Source organism: Eurosta solidaginis, chromosome 1 (genome assembly GCF_040869045.1).
Source record: "Eurosta solidaginis isolate ZX-2024a chromosome 1, ASM4086904v1, whole genome shotgun sequence".
Classification (NCBI taxonomy): domain Eukaryota; kingdom Metazoa; phylum Arthropoda; class Insecta; order Diptera; family Tephritidae; genus Eurosta; species Eurosta solidaginis.
In genome coordinates, this window is record NC_090319.1 from 309,582,724 (window position 1) to 309,603,990 (window position 21,267).

The 21,267-nt window shown below is 36.9% G+C and overlaps 1 protein-coding gene across 4 annotated transcripts in view; it reads right to left on the minus strand.

Moving 5' to 3' along the window:
- LOC137237621 (serine-rich adhesin for platelets) overlaps positions 1–21,267 on the minus strand; it is a 248,678-nt gene that overhangs the window by 99,599 nt on the left and 127,812 nt on the right. The window contains exon 1 of one of the 4 annotated variants that reach the window (XM_067761483.1): positions 18,270–18,314. The exons of the other annotated variants lie outside the window; for them this stretch is intronic. The gene's annotated coding sequence lies outside the window, so the exon portion shown is untranslated. Of the gene's footprint in view, positions 1–18,269; positions 18,315–21,267 lie in introns of those variants that run through there. 4 annotated transcript variants of the gene reach the window in all.

The window sequence follows — 21,267 nt, forward strand, 5'->3', positions numbered from 1 at the left end:
CCATGCACATGTGCTTGCACACACACAAATATACATTTTCATAAGCATAACAAATTCAAAATACATTTTTTATAACCAGCTGTACTTGTACACAGGGTATTATAACCTTGATTGGATAACGGTTGGTTGTACAGGTATAAAGGAATCGAGATAGATATAGGCTTTCATATATCAAAATCATCAGTAGCGAAAGAAAATTTGATTAAGCTACGTCCCTTCGTCCGTACGTCTGTCCATATGTCCGTCCGTTAACACGATAACTTGAGCAAATATTGAGATATCTTCATTAAATTCGATATACGGGCTTTTTTGGACCCGGAATAGATTGATATTGAAAATGAGCGAAATCGGACGATAACCACGCCCACTTTTCGATATCGAAAATTTGGAAAAATGGAAAAAATTAGATAATTCCAAAACGAATACCGCTAAGCTAATGAGTAAGTAAGTGGATTGGTTTTTTGACGCAAAATAAAAATTCCAAAAAAAAATTGGAATATGGGCGTGGCATCATTCACATTTAGAAGAAGAAATTTTGGAAGTTTAAAAATTACATTGAAATTTGGGAGAGACACTATCCTTGCCAAATTTCATAGACTGAGTAAAGATAATCAAAATCTTGTTTGGTTGATTTTCCGACAGGGTGGATAAATGATGTATATTGGAACGATTTTCCGTCATCCCTTGTCAAATTTGGTTTTGAGACAAACCGGTTTCGGCGTTGTGCCAAAAATCGACACTGATGATGGCACAACGCCGAAACCGGTTTGTCTCAAAACCAAATTTGACAAGGGATGACGGAAAATCGTTCCAATATACATCATAATCAAAATCGGTTAAAGACCACGCCCACTTTTCCTAAAGGTCCAAACTTAACAAAGTTTGCAATAACTCTATGGTATTTAACTACATTTGAATGATATTCTACCCAGTGCACAGCTGGGTATGTTATGCTCGATTTCACCCGAACTTAGACTTTCTTAATAGTTTGGTCTTGTTTTCAACTGCAAGAGACAATAAACAGATCTCATCAAGCGCTTTGTCATGTAAATGTTTCAGATTTTTATTTCGTTGCTCTTTTTTCACTTTAACAATGAAATTTACTTTTCAAATAAACTCTAATTTACGTACGAAAAATGAATTTTTACTCGAGTGTCTCACCTTCAGCGACATTTTATTGCAACTCTTTGGCTTTACTTTGCTTTGAATGGAAAGTTAAAAAAAAAAAATTTGAAAATAAAAAAGTCATGTTGAAATAGAAGCTTAAAAATTACTTTTGTTCGGAAAAATTTATGGTTCTTTTTGTTTTGACAAAAATGCTATTTTCACTTGAATGTGGCTATAAAAAAATTCTCGTAAATTGTCACAGCTTCTCACCTGCTCCATATGCGACTATTTCCTATGAAATCCTTTCATATTCGAATTCATATCGAAACAAAGTTTCATTTATGATTTAATTCATGTTGCTTTTTTGAGAACGCCACTTTCAATATTGTGCGCCATTCAACTCTTATAAGGTCTACGCAGGATGAGTCTGAGTCAAAAATCAGTTTCGACGTGTTAGAGAAAATATTTTAGTATTATTTATACAGACATGACGCTGACTGATTGTAAAATTCGAATAAAGTTGGATTACAACAGTGAGTCAATACATCTTGGGTAGTGAGGTTATAGCAAAACGTAAACTAAACCTAGTATGACTGGAGCCTTTCACCGTAGCTTAAATACATACTCAACTCCGCGATCGAAACCCCAATCGCAATCTACGGCACTCGAAATATACAGAAAAGCCTTCAGGGTTAACCAGAGCGCAGCGTTAAGCCGAAAAACAGAACTGTATGGTAAATTCTAATCACCGTAAAAACAATCTTCAAAGTCTAAGCGACTATGATGGATATGGGCAGTCTTTTTCCGGGTTGAATACAACTGATGACACTTGCCTCATTGCCACGGAAACGATGTTTTTACCCCTCGAACCTCTGACTCTGAGGATTTCAGTTGCTTCTTCCGACAGGGATGCCTACCGCTAAAATATCCTATGACCCTTTATCTTTGAAATTACTGAATGCATTCCAGCTCTGAAATTTCATCTGATTTGGTCAGGGGAGCCCTCTTGGGACCATTCCTCATCCTCAATCAAGATAACAATTTCTGTATTAGAATTCTAAAGATCGCGAATGAGACAATATCTCTTTTTTAGACGCTGAGTCAATGGCCATCTTCACAGATGATAAAGCATAAAGGAGGGAGGATCTTCCACTCTCCTTATGTATAGGACTACCGAGTCATTGTAGCGACCTTTAGGTGGAATTAAGAGCCATAAATGAAGCTGCTCGCTGTGTGCTATTTAAGAATCTCACATCCATTTCAATTTACTGTGACACATCGAAGGAAGCAGTACACTGACTGCAAGTGGTAGCTAAACAAACTGGCCTCTCACAGTGGTGTACTGGGAAATGTTTGCCGTCGAACTAGCTAGGAAACCTACCGAACCGAACAAGTCAAAGCAGCTGCGTGACCTGGCCGCTGAGATATCTGCGTACAAATACGAGCTCGTGTATGTAATCACCAAGAAACCCAATTTTAGATAGCTACTGGAAACCACAGGTTCAAAAAAAAAAAAAAAAATTGACCACACTTAAATAGGCTCAAAATAGGTTGCTATGCCAACTGATTGGAATATCAACGGATCACTGTCACGGGAATTCCGACGATTTGATTTGTGTCGGATTTGTAGGCTCATAGTGAAGAAAGAATGTGTACAGCAGTACCGCTGCAGATGTTCTGCTCTGACAGATGATTTACTAAAAGTCTATCGGAGCTTGGCGCTGCTTAAGTCAAATACATTCTGCGCTACATAAGACAGGCAAACTAGTTAAATTTCCTATATAATTAGAGGGAAAGGCTTACAAGCTCAATAAGTGGTATCGCAAAAAAGCAAGCCGCCTGCTTTACTGTAATTGTGGGTAATCACATGTGGCTCTGAGGGGAAGGGTTTGGGGAGTGTTATCGAGGTTAATGGCTCTTTGCCGGCAACAAGGTACTAGGCCGATCATCTCGGGAACGATTAATTATGACAACATGGAACCTTCTAGGCCATCCCACACCCCCTTCTAATGAGAAGCGTGGGGTGTCCAGAGCCAGGCGTGTTGATATGCGTATGGTATTGTGGCGGCCACCGTGGTTTGATGGTAGCGTGCTTCGCCTACCACAGCAACATCAACATTTTAGAAATAAGGTTTTTCAATTAGAAGAAAAGTTTTCTAAGCGGGGTCGCCCCTCCGCAGTGTTTGGCAAGCACTCCGAGTGTATTTCTGACATGAAAAGCTCTCAGTGAAAACTCATCTGCCTCGCAGATGCCGTTCAGAGTCGGCATAAAACAAGTAGGTCCCGTCCCGCCATTTTGTAGGAAAAATTAAAAAGGACCACGACGCAAATTGGAAGTGAACCTCGGCTTAAAATCTCTTCGGGGGTTATCGCGCCATACATTTATTTTTATTTTTTTACATACATATTTGTAACAGGATTCGCCTCGCGTAGGAGAGGTTGAAGCTTATCAACCTCTCGAATTCCATCTTAAGAATATTTTACTAACCAGTTGAGAATTACAAGCGCACTCAATGGCTGAAAAAAACATACGTAAGAAAAATGTTCACAGCTAAGTAATTTTATCAATGCCCATTCTCTTATATTTTGGTATCAGCGCAATAGCACAACGCGGCCCAGCAGGACTTCCAGACTAATGGTGATTTCTTTTCTACACGAAAATGTCAGCTTCGTGTGAATCGTCAGCTAATTGACAGGGCTGTTTTCTGCACCGTCAATGGCGGCGAGGGCAAGTAATGTTGCATTTTTGGCCATTTTTAGGGGTAGGTTGTTGAGAAAAGATAATGATGCCCTCTATTGAGGCTAAGCTGATTTTACAACAGAACACAACTTTTTGAAGGGTTGGCGTGAAGGCGACATTTTCGTGTAGAAAAGAAAACACCATAAGGTATTAACAAATCTCAATGCAATCGATCATATTTTGAAGAATGAAAGAGCAGTGAGTATGTGCCTTAACTTTTATAAACATTGTTATAATTAAATTTTCTTGTCTCGAATCATTTGAAGTATTTTCCATTTTTTATCAAAACTTTTTAAGTTAAATTAATGGCTGTTAATAAATCTTTTTCAAAAAAACATTCAAGTACTTTCGTTTTCTAAAAAAATAGTGTCTTTATCTCAAAAATAGCTTCCTATTTTCAATATGCTTTGAATGTGTGCGTAAACACATATTCATTTCTTTGGAGACACGCACTTTCACTGCCTCATCAGCATAAATCTTTCTTAAGTGATTATAAATTATGCTTTGTCTTGTGTTTTTTCCCCTAAATCACGTTTTTTTTTTCAGCGACCGGCTGACTGAGATCGCTTTGCTATCAACGGTTGCTTTATTCACAAAATTACAAAGCCATTTATTTCCATATATCACACTATTTACATACATACATTTCGTTCAAAATATTCACGGCATTATTACCGTAATTTTTTGTTTACTAAAAATAAAAATATTTCATTGGTACTTAACTATCGGGCCTATAATTTCAAAAGAAATTTAAAGCTATTTACTCTCTGTATTTCTTTAAATAAATTCACCAGGTCAATATTGTAAAGCATTTTTATTTTTATTTTTTATAAACATTTAATGAAAATAAAATTTTTTTCCATAAATCTTACATAAATTCTGTTTATATCAATAATGTGTGTGAATATATTAGGGTGGTCCTTATAAAAGAAAAAAATTATATTTTCCCGTTCCACCCTTTCAATAGCTAACACCTAGGTCAAAAACCATGTATATTTTTTATATTTAAGATTTTAATATATTAAGTCTTCATAGGATCTGTACAGTAGTTGGCACCCTGTACAGCCGTTTCCAATGGGGACCAAAATTTATATGCGATACTTCTTACTCAGATATTACCGTTCGAAGAGGCGAGAATAGTCTTATACCAATGCGGAGTACATACTCGGGTACTTTGTTCAAATACCAAGTATTTCTCGTAAACGATTACCTCTTACAAGTACCTTCTTAGGTATCGAGTACATGGAAGCAGTGTCGAGGTATCAATTATTTGTAAATTTTGCTCTGATAATTCCCGAGATTTTTTTAAATATAAAAATGCCCCAAAAAGAATATTGCATTCCGCTCATAAATTGGCTTCCAGAAATCCCGTATTTGGTAGTTCTAGTTTTGGTGAGAGAATCATGATCACTAATTGGCTCTCAACCACCTAGACGATTTTGGCCGTTGCGTAAAATTTCACTCCAAACGTCCACAGCTTCCAATAGGAATACCTTCTGAGCCGGAGCGTCTTCACCCTGTCCTATATTCATATCTGTATAAAGCTTATACAGCTTATTCACAAGCTTATACAGCTTATCATTAACCTTCTTTCTGAGAACCTTTCTCTCAAAAGGTCCAAGAACCATCGCATCGCCTCTGACAACATCCATGACTCCGAGTCATCATCCAGTCCAGAAAGATAGATCTTACGGTGTATTTGATAACTACAACATAAGCTTAAATGTAACGCATATTTGATTTCGAATGGCCGGAAAGAACTCCTTTCAGGATTAAGAATCCGCAACCTTACTTATTTTGAGAGTCAGTAAATGAATTAATGCATATAATATTTCAAACGATTTAACCAATTTTTTTTTTTTTGCCTTAATCCAATGTTTTTATAACAGAGCAATGGATTAAAGCTCGTAAGAAAAGTGTTTCATTTACGAGGTTGCCAAATCCCAATTTGAATGGGTGGCTTCAACATGGAACTAGCGGTGTTATTATTATAAGTTTTACTGAGGTTTTTAATGTGTGCGACAAGATTAAATATCGAGTACTTTCCTTTGATACTTTTTTTTTGGTATCGATTTCATCCCGCGATCCTTTTAATTGAGTACAAGTATCGAGTACAAGATGGTATCGGAGCAACACAAGGCGCGACTGAAAAAATCGTTGATTTGATTTATATAGACCGCCCTAATGTACTTTCAAACAAATTAATGTTATTTATAAGCATAAGCGACTTGGCGTTAAAAAAAATATATTTTATAACTTCGTGAGTCAATTTATTTTTAAAATATTCGATACACTTACTCGTGCATATAAAAATATGTATTTCAGCAGGTACCAGGTACTCGTGCAGCTGACTAATGCATATTTCTGAGTAAGCTTCAACGATTAGTGTGATTTCATACTGGCGTATGACAATTTTTGTAAATTAGAGTTTTAATTCGATTTTATAGAAACACACTTTTATTTGGGACTGTGAATTTCCAGTCACAGGTACTTTATACGTGACTTTGACTGGAAAGTGTTAGAGAAGCAATATGATCATAGGGCCAACATGATCAAACAACCATCAAGCTTACCAGTAATCGCAGTCACAGATGAAATCACAGCTCTCGTCATAGTAAAGAATTTGGGATGATAAAAACAACCAATATACTGGTGGTTTGTGCTGGGACAAGAGGCAGTACATGGCACATAGTAAACTACGACCAAGGCCGTTTGTATATCCGAATAAGCAGAGTAGTAGTACACAGTTCAGTACCTAAATCACGCAGAGGAGTTTATATGACCAGCGTTATTGCTCGTGTCTTTGATTGCTAATATTAGTAAGCGTGATTGTGAAGGAGACACAGATGCTGTGGGTTACTGTGATCCTCCATTCGCTTCCAAATGATATATATTAGTATATACGTTTTTTCAAATGTTTCGTTCCAGCCGGGAAGATATCACGAGAAGAAAATAGATAGGATTGTACGTATTTAATTGAACCTAAGCACTGAACTAGGGGGTTGGCGGAATGGCCTAAAATGTTCAATGTGGGTATACTAAATCGTTTCCGATAATGGTGTTTGTTACCGGAACGTATCGGATTTATATCCTTATCGCTACATCAACAACAACAACAAAGAAGCAGATATATTAATCATTTAGGAATCAGTTTTTACTTTAATAATTTGGGAAAAATTTAAACAACGTGACATAAGGCCGGACAATTAGTTTACTTTTACTGGTTTCTATCAGAAATTGTTTTCAACGGTTAATCAGAAAAAGTAGTTCGGTTATAAATATACGAATAACAACGCATATCCAAAAAAAAGGTTTTTAGTGAGATACGTTTGTTTACTTTTGAAAATTTTCGGTATTTCCCAGTGATTAATTTAAATTCTTTCACTATAACTAAGATCATTTAGTGTGACCTATTACCAAAGTTTTTTTTTTTAATCGGTAACACGCCGATAAGGAAGCGGTAACATTTCGATAACAGACCGACGTTTTTTGGAAAAAATGTTGAAATGCGAAAACAAAAGTTTTCCAGTAACTATTCAGTAACACTCCGATAACAAATCGGTAACTTTGAGATAAAAATCGATATTTTTCGATAACAAACCCATACTTTGTCGACACTAAATCGATACATTTTCGATATCGATATTTTCGGCTATAAATTGATAACTTTTCTATAACATATGACGTTTTTCGATAAAATATCGATAACTTTTCTTTATCAAATCAATAACTTTTCAGTAGCAATTCGTTCACTCCTATAACAAATCAGTGACTACGGCAACAAACCTATATCTTTTCGATAACATACCGATCTGTAACATACATATCTATAGCTTGTCGTTATAATATCGATAAGTATTTGATAACAAATTAGTAAACTTCCGATAACAGAGCGAAATTTTTTCGATAACACTCGATAACTTTTCCATAGCAAATCGATTATTTTTGGTAACAAGTCGATACCTCTCCGACAACAAATTTGGAAAACGAATCGGTAATCATGTTGAGTAGGAGCAACAACAACTAAATGCATTCACATTTTTTTATTTTATTTTATTAAATGTTTTGAAAAAATATAGCAACAACTCGACATTAGGACGAAAAAAGCGACAGCTATTTCGATTACACCTTGTAAATCCCTTCAAAGATTTCTCCTGAAATGGGAATTTGAACCCGCACTCCTCCGAACATTGTTTACAAGCGCATGCGACCATTACCACGACTTGCTGTTATACAACTTTTTCCCAATCGGCAATCTTAAGATAAGAAAACGATATTTTTTCGATAGAGCATAGGTTACTTTTCGGTAACAAATCAATATTTTGTCTAAAACAAACCAATAACCAATCTGTACTTTTTCAATAACAAATAGATAATTTTCAATAAAAAAATCATAACCATTCGATAAAAAATCGATAATTGGTCTATACCTCGCTGATTATAAGCCGATAACATGGATAATGGATAACAAACCGATAACTCGTCGATGAAGGTTGATATCAATTCGCTAACACTCCAATAGCAATTCGATATTTTTACGAAAAGGCACCGATTTTCTGTCTATAATAAATCTATAACTTCCCGTTATGAATCGATATTTTTTCGATAAAACTTGATAATTTTTCCATAGAGGTTAGATTGAACTGGCCGGTCCATGAGAACCTCACATAGACTGAACCTCACATACCAGAAGTTTGTTTTAACGACCAAACTGAAAAACCCTATCAAAAACCAGGACCTATGTTGTAAGCTAAGTCCGTCCTCTTGGCAAATACTAGAAGCTACCTAGGACTTAAACCAATTGCTGCTTCTAGACCTGACAGCTGCATCACTCCTAATAGCTGGAGTCTTAGCCTGGCAAGTGCAGGGCACGAGCACAAAACGTGCTCGACCGTTTCCTCTTCCAACCCGCACTTCCTACATCTGCTATCACTGACCAAGCCTAATTTAAAGGCATGTGACGCCAGAAGGCAGTGTCCAGTCAGAATACCCGTCATGAGTCTACAGTCCTCTCTTTTTAATGATAGAAGCAACTTTGTTAGTCTAAGGTTGTAAGACCTACACATAATCTTGGACACTTTACAGCCCCGCGCTTGAACCCACGCTTTTCCCGCTTGGTCGATCATGTGCACCACTCACCTTCACTTAATCTCGCCCAGTCTAATTTGGACGTCTACGGAGCAAGCTTCAAGGAATGCGCCATTTTAATTAGTTTGTCCGCTTTTTCATTTCCATCTATTCCCATATGCCCTGGGACCCAATATAGGTGTATGCTTCTCCCTGTCCCGATTCTCTCTAGAGGCCACTTACACTCTAACACGCATTTAGATGCTGTGCTATGCGAGATTATTGCCTTAATTGCTGCTTGACTGTCAATATAAAAGTTAACACGGTTGCAGCTTAAGCTATTCTCTTCCAGTGTTTCTACTGCTTTGGTTACGGCTAATATTTCCGCTTGGAAAACGCTACAGTAATCCGGCAGCCTGTAGGATCTGCTTATTTCCGGATTAGCACAGTATACCGCAGACCCTACTCCTTCCACTATTTTGGAACTATCTGTGTACACATGTATCGCCTCGTCCGCCATTTGCGCACCTTTGCGCCAACCGTCCACCTCTATTGTGGCCTTATGATCTCCCGCGAAGCGCAGATAGGGAATTCTGTAGTTTGTTCGTCTTGTAATTGATGACGCTATACTACTATGGCCATATGGTCGGCGCTCAAGCTGCCCCGAGGCACCGAGCGTGGTTGCAGTTGTTAATGCTATGCTCTTTGCTACTAGGTCTACAGGTGGAATGTGCAGAATGGCATACAGTGCAGCCGTCGGGGTTGTTTCCAGGGCTCCCGTAATGCTAGGCATCGATAGTCTGCATATCCCTCTAATTTTTTGAGGTATGTTGTTTTTTTGTGTGGCTTTCCACCAAAAAAGAACTCCTTAGTATAGAATAGGGCTTGCAATCGCTGTAAAACCCCAATGAGAAAGAGAGGGCGATAAGCCCCACGTACACCCCAGCATTCTTTTACATGCATAGAGTGCCGTTGAGGCCTTCTTCACCCTCTCCTCCACTTTGAGCTTCCATGACAGCTTACTGTCTAGGATGATTGCTAGATATGCAAGGTTTCTCCTGTAAGGTCACCCCTCCTAACTTAGGCCTGGTCCAATTTGGGACCTTGTACCTCTTTGTATATAAGACCATATCCGTCTTCTCCGCATTGACTTTCAACCCGACATTAGATGCCCAGGTACGAATATCCCGAAGCACCCGATCCATCAAAGAACTAATCGTTGGAAGGCACTTTCTACTTATGACAATTGCAACGTCATCTGTGTAAGCCGTAAGTTTTACGGGTCCATCATCGAATCGCCTGAGCAGTTGGTTGATGACTAGCGCCCCTGCGGCGTGCCACTGTCCACTGATTTCGTGGCCTCGTACAATCCCCATTGTGATGTAATCTTCCTGCAATTTAACATGCAGCCGATCCATCTGATTAAGGCGGGATGTACTTTAATGTAATTAAGAAACATATCGGCCATTTAGAAACATTATTGAAAGCCCCATCAATGTCCAAGAAGACTCCTAGAGCATACTCCTTATATTCCAGGGATTTCTCTGTGCTTATTACCACCCTATGCAATGCGGTGTCTACCGACTTGCCTTTGGTGTACGCATGCTGTGTTGGGGAGAATGAGCTTCTAAAAGGTTTTGAGCAGAAATGATGTTAAGCTAATGGATCTATAGTCTTTGGGATACACGTGACCGATCCTCCCCACCTTTGGTAGGAAAGCTACACGAGCAGTTCTCCAAGAGTGCGGTACATGATTCAGCCTTATGCACCCATCGAATATTATTTTAAGCCATACTTTTCCATAGAAAACCGATAACATTTCGATAACACTTTTCCTACCCTATTTTCTTTTCTTCCCTCTTCTTCCTTTCCTTTATTTTCCTTTCCTTCTTTAAGAACTTGCAGATTTTCTGCATTTTTATTGTCACACATGCAAACTCTTGTTAATTTTTTATCGAGGTGAGAGAGACGCTGAATTCATCTCAACTACTCATGAGTCATAAACTTTTTAACAAGTTTACAAAATTAAGCACTTATAGCAATGCTTCAACAAAATTGGATTACGTATAATGCTATGCATCATACAAGTATGTTTATGTGTATGAATATGTGAACTTATGTACATACATACATCCTTGAAGTTGCACTTTTGACTACTTATAGAGACGAAATACGCGGCGTATACGTAACGTAGCACTTGAGGCTTTTACGATTTAAAGAAAATATACAGTAAGATTTGATTTAAAAGGAATAGCAACAAAAAGGCAATACTTAGAGACCAATTTCACAGCGAGCAGAGGGGTATACTGTACATGAAATTTAGCATTACAAATTTTCTGCGCCACAATTTCATAAGTATAGATAAAGGTTACGGACTTAGCAGTCCATATAAAGTTTAAGTGCATATGTATATACACTGAAAGAAAAAGACTGGTAAAATCAACCGAAATACGGGCCAATTCAACCGAAATTTCTGTCAATTTTTATCCACCGCAACAAGATGTTGAATCAACTGCGCCCAAATCGTTGATTCGTAATTGACCACTATAGTAGTCGAATGAACAAAAAAAGTTGTTGCGACAGCTTTGTACGAAAGTACCTATGTTGCGGCATTTGCAAGGCAGATGAGTTTTCACTGAGATCTTTTCATGGCAGAAATACACTCGGAGTGCTTGCCGAACAATGCCGAGGGGCGACCCCGCTTAGGAAAATTTTCTTATAATTGAAAACTTTATTTCTAAAATTTTATATTGCTTTGCCCGGGGTGTGAACCCATGGTCTTCGGTGTGGTAGGCGGAGCACGCTACCATCACACCACGGCGGCCACCATAGCATACATAAGTACAAAGTAGAGAGTGCAGTGAGCGTAAAATGCTCTTTAAAATTTGCTCATGTATTGACTGTTGATCGCTGTTGAAATGACCAGTGAGATCAGTTGTGTTAACAATAAAATCAGTTAGATTGATTAGGAATCTGTCAATTTTACAGAATTTTGTTAACTTAAGAGCGCCAATTTCTCTTCTGTTGAAATGGCTAAACTAATTTGTTCGCTTGACAAAGAACTCGGTCGAATTAACCGTTATTCGATCAATTTCACAGAATCTCCGTTAAGTCAAGAACAACAGAACCGATTTGTTGATTTTACTAGCACACTTTCTTTCAGTGTACATGTAAAAAAAACACAGCTATAAAATATATGCCGGAAAATTTTTTGCTGGTTATCGTTTTTTTTTTTTTTTCTCTTTTTGCTTTAAATTTTAAAGCTTCTTTTGCATCTTCGCGAGAATTATGCTTCCTGGTTAATGGTTAAAACATTTACATAAACCCCATTTTTTTTGTAGTTGCAGTTACATATTACATTTACAAATATATTCATTCACATATGTTTAAGTAGCTTAAGCGCTGTTTAGGTAACGCGTGTCGTAACTGTTTGAAATTTTTTAATCTTCTTTTTATAAGCCTGTATCTTCTTGCCTTTTTATTTACTTATCAAATTAATCTCATTTATGCCGTATACTTCACAGTCATTCATCCATTTATCAACTCATTAATATCTTATGCAACTGCAGATTAATGAGTTAAAATTAATTTTCTTTTACATTTAAACATACATACATATGAATGTTTTATAAATGTTCGTAAAAATACAGTTAAATTGCATACTTATGCAACTCTCTTACAAATGAGTAAGAAAATGAGAGGGAGGTACCTCGAACAGATGAAAGCGATGAAGTTGGAGGGGAGTAAGAAACAAAGAAACAGGAGAAAATATTCGTGGATGAAAATGAAGAGGGAAAGATCGAAACTAGAGAAATGGAGGGTGAAGGCTCCCGAGAGAGAGATAAACTATGTGCAGTTGTTGGGGTTAAGGTTCTAAGGAGATAGGGATGAAGGAGAGAGGGAAGTGGGTTTGAGAGAGAGAATAAGGTATAAGTTCTGAGGGTTACCATGATACAAAGAAAGTGTGCTGATATATCATATCGAAGACCCCAGGTTCGATTCATGATACCAGTAGGGTTAGTATAATGGCTGCGAGCCAGGTGGCCCAAGTAGCTAATAAAAAGCCATTTTGATGCCATAAAAATCATCTCAACTTAGTAAATGTTACATCGGATAGTACTATAACAGCGTGAGTTGTTTACAAAATCAAAAATATTTGTGAGACCTATTTCCGACAATCTGCCCATACTTTCCGTAAAGGAGCTAACGTATTGTAGAGGTGTTCTAGCTAGGGTCGGGCATCTACACAGCAAGCGCTCTTTGATAGTTACATCTTTACAACTTCTGAAGTGGTCATTAAGCGGAATAATAATCTTTTCCTTATGCCTGCCCCAAAACCCAATGAATAAAACAAGAACAACAAAAACACCTTCTTAAAATTAATAGAAATGTACAAAAAACAAATAACTACATCTTGCAGAATGGTTACACAGACAGAACAAGGATGATTTTCTAAAGTAAGCTTTAAGTTTTATTCGTCTGATAAAACAATTTTTGTGACTAAGGGCATATAAATTTTAAAGCGTACATGTGTTGTTGGTATTCTGGTATTGAATTTGAAATTGACAATAGTTGTGTATTTTTTCATGTATATACATAAGCACTTAATACGGACTGCTTAGTGTACACTTAAGAAATTGATGCGCAGAAAATGATAACCGTTTTTTTACACGCGAATGCCGTTGTATATATATGTAAAAAACACGAATAAAGCTACGGCGGGACACACCAGCATTTGCTGGCCAGCAGTGAATATGTGTGGGTGCCGGGTGCAAAAGAATGTTATGCTCCATTTGAATTTAGTGTTCGTAGCGTGCGAACGTACATAGCCGTGTTTTTTTTTTTTTACACGGATATACGTTTACGTTTTCGCGTAAAAAAACTTTTATCCTCACTTAGACAATGCTTAGAAGACCCATCTACCGGCAACTAGCTACAGAACATGTTGTACCGAAAAGCACAGACACAAATCTCTGGTGGCCATAGTTTATAAAATATAGCTGAATCGGTTGGGATGAATAGTGGATACCCACCATTTGTAGAGGTGATACATAGAATTAGTGTAGAGGTGAAACATAGACACATATTTCAGTTGCATCTGAGTATACTGCGTATTGAAAGTTAGTAGTACTAATTTTATGCGCAGAAATTTCAGAAGAGTAAATAAAGTTTGACGCTTAGCAGTCCATATAAAGTTTAAGCGTAAACGTCTATAGATGTAAAAAAAAAGGCACAGCTAATATTCCAAACTTAAGGCCGCCCTTGTATTGCACAGCACTTGATTTTCTTCCGCACACTTGCTCATTACGAATGTCAGCACACACTGCATGTCATGCAGACTGCAACGCGCACACGCAAAGCGAAAAATCAAAATTTTCTGATTTTAATCATGCAAAATCCGACAACAAGTACGTGTGAAACGACTGCACTAATACACATAAAGCTTCGTGCATTATGCATGAACGTCTCCGGTGCCCATAATATCCCAGAAACTTGCAATGAAAACACTGTCGTCATATGCTGCAATCATTTCACCATTTCAGACTACACCCAACAGAAACGAGTTCAGAATGAATCTTTATAGCATTAGCATAAAAAACATATTCTCGTATATTTAAGTTAATTTACTAATTGCTTCTGGTTTTGATCACTAAATCACCTCAAGTTATTAGCAGGCAATTATTCGTGCCTCTATGAATACACATACATACATATGCATATGCACTATAAGTCGATACAAACATGCACAAGTATATGTATGTATAATAATGTCGATTCAAAATTCTACAAATTTGCCCTATTTACATGCTGCACACCCTCACATTAATGCAATATTAAACGAAAAGTGAAATTATTCCTTGTAGCAGCAAGTTTTGTAATTAAGCAATGCTTTTACTTACGCAAAAATAACTTGAAAGCATACATATCGCACACTAACTACAAAAGAGTCACAACTTGTGGAATTGTAAATGTTCAGTAGAGAAGAAAAACGGTTTATGTGAAAGCGTATGTAATGTTATAGGTACTCAAATCCAGTTTTACAAAGAAGGAGACCTTTATTATAAAATGAATTGACGAAATTTTGTTGTAATTATTTGTTTACGGGCAAAATATGTAGCAATTTTGAATTATGACTATTTCTAAGAAAACTACTACTCGTACATTCACAACTATTTCATCAAAAAGGCACATTTCACAATAATACCAGCAACTTCACTTACTCTTTACGTATGAAAAGACACAATTTTAATTAATACACAACAAAGTTAAAAGTTTTTTGCAACAAGATAGTCAGAATTTAAAATAATAACTTTATGCGTAAAAAAATTGTTCACTTGTTCTTAACACAACTAAAAATAGTACTCTTTAGTTGATAGAGCGCAAGCGATGCAATCAACACCAAAACTGACATAACGGTAATTTTCCAGTTAAAGAAGAAAATAATGACAACAAAATTTAAGGGGCAGTTAGAGATGTGTACTGTGAATTGGTTTATGGAAAAAACCCGATTTTGAAAAATTTTAAGTTGTGACTCTTTTGTAGTTAGTGTGCGATATGTACATATTTACCTATGCGTCTACGAAAAGATATAAAAATATATACTTACATGCATACATACATAGATAGATAAATGCAATGTGAATGAATATACATACATACATTGCAAAAGTCAGTTAATTCAGCATTTATAGGTATGACTGTAAGTGCTTCACATACCCAGAGAGAAATTGTGTAAGCGATTATAAGATACAAGGCAGCACATTATTATTACGGGATTATAGATTTTATATCAATTATGTCGTTGTTATGGTGGCACTAGACACTTCCCTGCAAAAAATGCGATTAGTCTAGGATGAATCCGGGTGAGTCGCAAAGGACAATGCGATCAATGCCAGTTTTGATCTCTTTGTATCAGTTGAATTGTTCCCTGTTATTTGAGCATGTCCTACAAAGAGACTAATTGTACCCATTTACAACTTAAAGGGATCGATAGGACCAATCCCATTTGTACCCATATGGGAACATATGAAGACTAGTCCCTTTTCTTATCAATAAGGAGTCAAATTGCTATTTGATTTTCATTTCAATTATTAGAATTTACATTAGTACATTAGGATAATATATCTTTTATAGTGCTGTATTGTAGAAAAATGTAACAGAAACATATCCTGCGATAACGAAACTTGGGATACTGGTATATTAGGCTCGGTATGCGGCTCCCGATAGTTAAGAAATAAATCGTTTCAGTTCCATAAATTTTTTTTATATTATTGATTTTTTTTATACCTTTTTTACCCATTTTGTTCCGTTTTTTTATTGTTTCTTAAAATTGGCTGCATAAGTTTCATACTGACTAGTCCCAACTGTGTCCAAAAGGAACTAGAGGGGATCAATTATACACCAATGAAGACAAAATAGAGAGAGGTCGCAGATCACTCTCTTTAATAATCATATAATTTTTTGTAGGGTTATTATAACTTTGCTTTCGGTGATGGTTACAGTAGAATGAAGCTCAGAAAGTGGCTTTAAAATGTTCGTATTTACATATCTTCCCCGTATTTTTTTAACTGACTCAATCACTAGTGTATCATCTCATCATCAATAACTGGCGCTTAACCGCCCAAGCGAAGCTGTAAAGCTCAAGAATGCTAGCAAGTACTTCGTCTTGTTCTCGTAACTGTATGCTCTTATAATATGTTAAAGAAATCTCACGAAAGAGCTGGAGCTGGTAGTATTGCTCAACTTCATTTGGCAGAGCCTTATTAACCTTGCAGGCAGCTTAAATTCAGACATAGCACCATGCAAGCAGCTTTTTTCGCACTGTAAAATGCTGCTTTGAACTCAAAGAAAATACAGCGACTGCCGATTATCTTATCGTGAGGATCTGGAGCATCGCGAAGATCTGATCGATAGTAGATTTACCAGGTCTAAAGCCGCACTGATAAGCTGCAATCATCTTGTGAACCATGGGCTTCAGTATTTCGCACAGTACGTTAGACAGAACCTTATTCGCGATATTAAGCAGGCTGATCCCGCGGTAATTGGGGGGATCACACTATCGGCTTTTTTGTGGATTGGGTAGAGTATAGTTAAATTCCAATCTGGAGGCATGCGCTCATCCGATCATATTTTGCATAGGAGTTGATGCATGCTCTTTACCACCTCTTCGCCTCTCCGTCATTACCTGGTGCTTTCTGATGTTTTAGCCGGGATATTGCCATTATCACTTCATCACAGCCGGGTTCCGGAACATGTTTTCTATCATCAGCGATTGGGCTATCGGGTTCATCTGTTCCCTCGCTAACTGACATTGAGGAGAAGTGTTCCCTCCGCAACTTAAGCACGCTCTGTACGGCATTTATCAGATCACTTCCTGCAGGAATCTGTCCCGGTCTTGAGAATTTCTGTCATCGCCCGAATTTTTGTAGAATTTTCAGACATTAATCCTATTCGCCAGCATCTGAAGCTCCCGATTACCGCAACCGTACGCAACATGGACTTATAATGAGAGTTCGTCTATTACTAATGCATAGGCAAAAATTGTAGTGAAGGCTCGTTTCTAGGGTGGCCAATAGGGCAAGTACCCTCAAAGTGCTATTTTACGAAGCGTACTGGTGCAATATCCGGAAAATTCCCTTGAACATCGCTAAGACTTCCCAAAATCTACGGGGAGTCTAATTTTAGTTACAAGAATAAGAAAAAAAGAAGTGGGACTTGCCGCGCGGAACACCCTTATTTAAGAATGATAATATTCATCAGTCACTTTGTAAGCTTTTAGAATAAATGAAAGAAAAATTAGAAGAGATACAAACTTTTTGGGGGTTTCCAAAAAAGCGTTCACTAATTAATGTTGTACCATATAATCCTGACTTATAGAATACCGACGACAAGTAACTCGGACAATTTTAAGAAACATCGACAATACACTATATGCACAACAAAAAGCAGCGAAAAAATCGAGACCAGAATATATTAATAATATTATTATTCATTATATATTCACTCAGGACATAATTCGCGATAACTTCACGTGGTGTAATGTACAATCAAGACACAATCCAGAACATAAACATATACATCGATTTACGAAAATTTAGGAAACAATTAGTGCATTTTGTCGGTGTTTATGCCATGTTTTTATAAATACATTGTCTCTTATCGAGATTATGTGTATAGGGGGTTGGGTCGAGTCTAAGAAGATATTTCGGGACTCCAAATTTTGGGATTTTGTAAATCGAGCTTATGTTTCACACCGATTAAATATATTTACATGAGATGTGCGCATTTCTATTTGTATGTATTTATCCCTAAGTTTTTACTATGAAACTGAGCTATATTTGTGTCATATACTCACATATGTTATTAAATTGTAGATGATAGTGGCTTAAGTATGTATGTGCTGTAATGAGAACATAAAATATTCTTGAATACTTAATGAAAACTCAAATTGAATACAAGCAGTAGCATTAAATCGACACCCACTCTTTGCTGACGCTTCCAAAGCGCATTATCTCAGCAAACTTTTGACAAACGCCTTATATCAGAACTTGTGTCAAAAACTCCCAGCGTAAATTCACTAAGAGTTGATAAACTTATAAGCAATCTGTAAAAGTGCAGTGTATCGTGTATTCTTGATAATTTTGGGTCTGGTTCGGAATTGTTTCGTGAACATTTCGGAATTGTTTTAGGATCATTTAAAGACTATGACGAAGTAATTTAAGGGTTGTTAAATGATCGTTTCGAGCCTGCTTCGCCACCATATAAAATATGTTACAGGATCACTAAGGGTTAATTTTAGGTATAATTTTCGGACAACTTCTGCATAATTTCGGGGCAGTAACAGGATCGTTTCAAGATCATTGCGAGATAGCTTACAGAATTTCGAAATAATTTAAAGACTTGTTGCAGGATTTCTTCGGGATTAATTTTGTATCATTTCGGGGCAGCTTCTGTATCATTTCGAGCCTATTCTGAACTCATTTTTGAACTGAGGTTCATATCAGGATCACTTCGAAATTATTTCGAGACTATTTCGTAACCAATTTGGAGCTATTTCTGTATCACTTCCCAAAATGATACCTAAAATTTTCCGAAATAAAACCTTAGATATTCCCGTAGAGATCACATAACAGTAATAAAATAGCTTCGAAATACATCGTTTAGAAGTTGCCCTAAATTGATACCTTAAATATTCAAGTGATCCTAATATTGTTCCGGACCGTACTGTCAAAATGACATTTAAAATAATGCTGAAGTGATTCTGAAAATTTTCCAATTTGTTCCGGAGATGGTCCTGAAACTATTTCGAAAACATTCCAGAAGCGATCTTTAATTTAGTCCCAAAATATTCCCCAAGTTATTCAGAAAATAGTAACAAGTTGATCCTGAAATTGATCCCCAAATGGTCACAAATAATTCCAAAAATAGTCCCGAAGTGATTTTGAAATTGTTCCAAATTGGTCTGGGAGTACTCTCGTAATGATTCCGAAAATATTCTAGAAATGATGGAGAAATTGTTTCAAATTGGTATCGAATTGATTCCGAAAATAGTCTTTCAGTGATCCCGAAATAGTCCCGAAATGGATGCGAAAATAATTCGAAGTAATCCTGAGATTATTTCATATTGGTACCGAGATAGTTTCGATATGAGTAAAAAAGATTATTTAGAATTGATATACTATCGACCATGGATGCTCTAAAATGTGAAAACTCTCAATTATCACTAAAGTGTGATTCTTTATCAGCTGAAATCCGCTCATTATACTCAGTCATAGAAGATAAAAATGGTATAATCTCTACGATGAGTTCTGAAATGAAAAATCTTGGCAGTATTGTTGCTACAGTTGCTAGTGATATCAAATCCATTCTCACTAGTGCTGCGGACAGCAATAAGCAAACAAAATCTGCAATAACAAAACAGCCTACAACAAAAAAAGGGGCAAAGGCAAAGGCAATGAGTTGGCTGGCTCTACAAGCAAAATTAACTCGAAAGCTGTTAAGGCTGCGAAAACAATACAGGCAGCCTCTCTCGAAAATGCAAAAGCAATTCAGTCAGGCGTAACAAGCAAATCAACTTGCGAAGATGATACGACTGAAAATACAAAACAACCAGCAGATGATAGCACTAACAACAACTCAGCTGTGCCAAATGTTCATTGTGCTATTGTTGATTTGTCTTCCTCACCCAGTTCTTTTAGTGGCGATGCCGCTTGTTCTACTAGTGATGCAAATATCAGTTCTGCTGCACCTGCCAATAATAAAACTGGGTATTCCTGGGTTGTAGCTTTTGGCCGTCAGGGATCAGTCGCTACTAACCTAACATCTATTAATAATTCTAGCTTAGCATCTAACAATATTAATAATACTTCAAATAAGTTCATAAAAGCACCCACCATTGTCGTAGGTAGCAATTCAAACGCAAATCTTAGCTTAGCTGTTCGATTGAAATGGTTGCATTTGTCGTCTTTTAAGCCGACGGTAAACGCTAGCAATATTGTCGACTATGTCTCACATAATGCAAACATCTCGCCTTCATTAATTCATTGTTTTAAATTAATAAAGAAAGATGCAGACTCGAGTTTGTTATCAAGATGTAATTTTAAACTTGGAGTCGCGCCTTCAATATATAATAAGCTTCTTGAGTCTTCGCTATGGCCATCGGACGTCAAAATTAAACCATTCCTTTTTTTTCAAAAAGCACAGGGCTCAACTGCAAAACCTTAGCTATATGCGGTAATATTAAAAAAAGTATAAATATCTATTATCAGAATATATCTGGGTTGAGAACGAAATCTAAAGATATATTTTTAGCCACTTCACGGTGCGGCTATGATGTCTACGTCATTGTTGAGACTTGGCTTAATAATGACTTCTCTGACTCAGAATTTTTTGATCATAGTCTGTTTCAAACTTATCGAAAGGATAGAGACCCTATCAAAACAGGGCGTCTCAGAGGTGGTGGGGTGTTAATTGCTGTAAGGCGTTCTCTTCTCTCTTCTTTTGTGCCGCTTTCTAACGATGACTCTCTCTTGGACCAGCTTTGTGTCTGTATTACTGGGCCTTCTGGCAATTTATTTATCTGCGTTTCTTACATTCCGCCTTGCAGCACAGATTTGCTCTACTTTGCTCATGTTAATAATATATTTGACCTATATGAATATAATGTTGATAGTAATTTTTGCGTCCTGGGAGATTTTAATCTCAGCAAGGTTGTTTGGTCGAAATTACTAGAAGATAATATCTTAACTCCTACTAATGTTCATCATCCCCATGAGATTAATTTCTTAGACACCCTTTTTAGTGCCAATTTAATTCAGATTAACAGTTTCGTGAACCAGTAAACAATATTTTGG